General features: G+C 41.7%; 1 long non-coding RNA gene across 1 annotated transcript; it reads left to right on the plus strand.

Annotated features, from left to right (window-relative positions):
• The first annotated feature begins 752 nt into the window (after positions 1 to 752).
• LOC118418817 lies at positions 753 to 2,951 on the plus strand. Its single transcript, XR_004831540.1, has 3 exons — positions 753 to 833; positions 2,511 to 2,642; positions 2,849 to 2,951. It is a non-coding gene; the product is annotated as an uncharacterized LOC118418817 (long non-coding RNA).
• Positions 2,952 to 3,892: the final 941 nt, after the last annotated feature.

A 3,892-nucleotide genomic window follows, 5' to 3' on the forward strand; every position in this document is an offset into this window, starting at 1 on the left:
GTTATCACCCGGTCCGGAACACCCGTATCGAACGTTTTCGCGTCACAGGTATGACAAACAAGACATAAAAGTTGAATACTAGTATACAAGATACAAAACATGTATGTGCAACAAACCTGTCAGTCAGTAACAATCGCCGTGAAGAAACTTCGCAATGCCATGCCGCGATGCAAACTCCGCGGAGTGACGAGAACCAGGAAACTGCCTTCGCTTTGCCTGATTCTGAATCTAGGTCCGCGGAGTTCATGCTGCACCCCTCCGCGGAGCTCATTCTGTGCCGTCCGCGCTCCGTCCAAATACGCAACTTTGGGCGCAAATCCAACAAAGAAAGTTTGTCTGGGGATGTTTTAGTTACTGTTGCAAGAATTCTTCCAGATCCGACCGGTGAATCGATTTTTATGGCATCTATTCTAACTGCACTTAATTCCTATCCGCAAGTGGCAAGAGACACTTGAACCGGCTGCACTGAGCCTCTGACCGCAGCACTCAGCACAAACAAACGTACACGTCCGACACTCGCTCGAATGCCAAAACTTCCTACCCAATTCTGTCAGAAATAAACAAGCTTCCATCTAAAATCTTTCTTATATTAGATGGGGGCAATAACTAGAAATTTATCCTCTCCATAAACACACGATTTTGGTGCCCATTTTAATTTTGGGAAGGGACTCTTTGTCACCACTCGGAGTAATACAGACATACGAGACCACACTTTCTTGCGGCGGGAAACAAAGTTAGCGAAGGTTTTGCTGGGTTTTGCTCTTTCTTCTTCCACTGAGTTCCATACTTTTTCGGTTTTAGATTGTCGGGGTCGTACCCAACATACCTCCCAGGTACGTACGAAGAGCTTGTCTACTCTACAGTTAACAATTTTACCTATGAATAACTCGTAAAGTTGCAAATTATTTCATTTTTCACTTTGTATCACTGATCGCTAGCGTGACACTGTGTGCCAACATTTGTGATAATTTGTTCCAAAATCCTGCCTTTTAAGTAACTTTGACAGCAAGTTTCTGTCAGCAGCAACTTCAGAGAATATCTGGAACAGCACACAAACTACTAACGGTTGTTTTATCCTGCTGTTAAGTTGTAAAGGATGTAAAATGCTTCGATGTCTGAGAGAAAATAATTTTCTCGGTGTAGACTAGGGCTGGGTACCGGTACAGAAAATTCAGGTCCAGGTCCGGTTCAGGTCCAAAGGATCAGGTCCCGGTCCGGACCTGAACCTGGACCTGACTCAGTATGTGAAAACTTATGAATGCACAATACTCAGAACAATGGTCCATTCCGCTACGAAGAAATCTGTTTAGTGGATAGATGGGGTCATGAGTCCCACTGGCGTTTTAAGTCGTACAAGGATATAACTGCCACTATACGATTGACTGTAAAACTTGGTAGAGATTACAATGAACTGTACTCTACTTCGCTCTTGTTATTTTCTTCAATCTGTAATACCCAAACATGTGAATTTCTGCCGATTAACCTCTTCATTTTCTAGTAAATCTAACATCCGGTCCAACATCCGGTTCACCGTATTTTTACAGGTCCGGTTTTTCTGGACCGGTCCAATAAGAAAAACCGGTTTTGTACCGGTACACTGTACCGGTACCCAGCCCTAGTGTAGACGCTGTGGCGAAGGTCTGTATAGGGTTACAGATACTTCGAAGTATTTGTCAACATTAGAAACACTTCCATGACGAAATGAAAACAAGAAGATAAACTTTCTATATTCCCAAGTGTCTATATTCCCGTATTTGATTTGTGCAGTGAAACCGGAATTTCGGTGTTAAAAATGGGAAGTTAACTCGAGTTGAAGTATTCCGTAAACCCTACATGCGCCCCAAAGACGAGCTTCCCGCATATTAGTACATCTGGTTGCTATCATTGAGGAATGGCTGGTGTATGGGGAAAGTTCAATAACTTTTGCTCATCACATGTGAAGTCATGGGAGGTTCAATAACTGTTGCTCATTTGGTTTTATTCATTGATTCAGTCTAGGGAGATCCACTAACTGTTGTTCGTGTAGTTTTCTTGAATTAGGTGGCTTCAGGGATTGGTTCACTATCTTATCTGTTGTACTACTTGTCATTTTGTATGATGGAGGATTCACAGAAGGTTCACTATTTCTGTTCAAGTTTTTTTTAATAAATGCACAGGAGTCAGGGGGACGTTTAATAATTCAGTAACTGTTGATCATGTAGCTTTGCCCAATGAAGCCAAGTACCCTTTACACCATCCTCCGTCTTACTTCTGCGTACTTCAATAAAATGACTAAATAGGAAGTCTGATAAAAACGACTAAAAAAACATTAAAAAGCAGCCGGAGGCTAACCTAGCTTGGAGAGTAGGGAAAAGGTAGAGTATTTAGTGAAACTACAGAGATAGATACTCCTTTACACTCCAGTAAGAGTGTAACTGTAAGAGAATATTTTTAAATATTCCTTTACACTCTTACTGGAGTGTAAAAGAAGTGTATGCTTTCTACTCACTCTTTTGTTTTCTGTTTCTCAGAGGCAATCTGTAGTCCAGTAGAACTGCCTACCCTGCTTCGTTACAGGGAAAGTGAGACTCTCCTGTGTTTGTGAAGACATCAGTTCTGTTGTTGTAAGACTTCAGACTGCAGCATCAAACAGTATCTTGCAGGTAACGATTTTGCCACACATACAATAAGCTGATGAAAGTTACAAAATTACAAATTTGTCTTTCACATTGTTCCAACCATTTTGTATGAGTATCTTATCTGGATGATTTTATCTGTACAAATTTAACAAATTTGTCAGTGTCATAATATTCAGTATCAAACTCTCCAGTGACAACTTTTGTTTTCTGTTACCCACTGGATCCCACAGTCCAGTAGGACTGCTTACCCTGCTGAAAAGGAAAGTAGCGAGGCTTCTCCTGTGTTCTTGCAGACATCAGTACTAGTTCTCTGTTGTTGACTGTGTCCAAGATATCTTCGGCATAGCCTCTGTCTTGACCTTGCCAATCCAACTTCTAACCCCAAGAAATGGTGGTCAGTTTCCAAGGAAATCTTTCTTGGCAAGGCGGACCGGGTTCTGCCCTCTTTACTTGAGAATGGAAATGTTATGACAGACGACAAGGCCAAGGCCGATATTCTTAACAACTACTTTGCATCTCAAACGTACCTGAATACCGATGGCGCCTCTTTCCCAAACTTTGTACCCAGAACAGAACTAGCTCTCAATTCAATTAATTGTTGCCCCGCAAATGTCTACAGTGTACTGTCAAACCTCAATATAAACAAGGCCACAGGGCCTGATGGACTAAGTAATAGGCTTCTGAAGTGTATAGCACCTTCAATAGCACAACCACTGTCGCATTTGTTTAATGTTTCATTAGAATACGGCTGTTTTCCGTCAATTTGGAAATTTTCAAATGTTGTCCCTGTGTATAAAAAAGGTGATAAGCAGGCCAAAGAAAACTATAGGCCTATTTCACTCCTGTGCTGTGTGTCCAAAGTGTTTGAACGGATAGTTTATGCCCCATTATCTGCGTACTTACATGGCAACAACCTGCTAACCGATCGAAATTCTGGATTTACCCCCGGAGACTCAACAGTTAATTCATTGACACACCTTGTTCATAAGCTGCACAAAGCAGTAGACCAAGGTTTTGAAGTACGCACCGTTTTCTTGGACATATCAAAAGCTTTTGATAAGGTATGGCACGATGGTCTCCTTTTCAAATTAAGCCAATTAGGGATATCTGGTTCACTTCTTCAATGGATACAATCTTATCTCACAAATCGGAAGCAGAGAGTTGTCATTAATGGGGCATGTTCCGACTGTCCCACAGGGGTCGCTTTTGGGCCCACTCCTTTTCCTAGTTTTTATTAACGATCTAGTGGACAACTTGCAAACTGATGCCAATCT

This window comes from Branchiostoma floridae, chromosome 7 (assembly GCF_000003815.2).
Source record: "Branchiostoma floridae strain S238N-H82 chromosome 7, Bfl_VNyyK, whole genome shotgun sequence".
NCBI lineage: Eukaryota > Metazoa > Chordata > Leptocardii > Amphioxiformes > Branchiostomatidae > Branchiostoma > Branchiostoma floridae.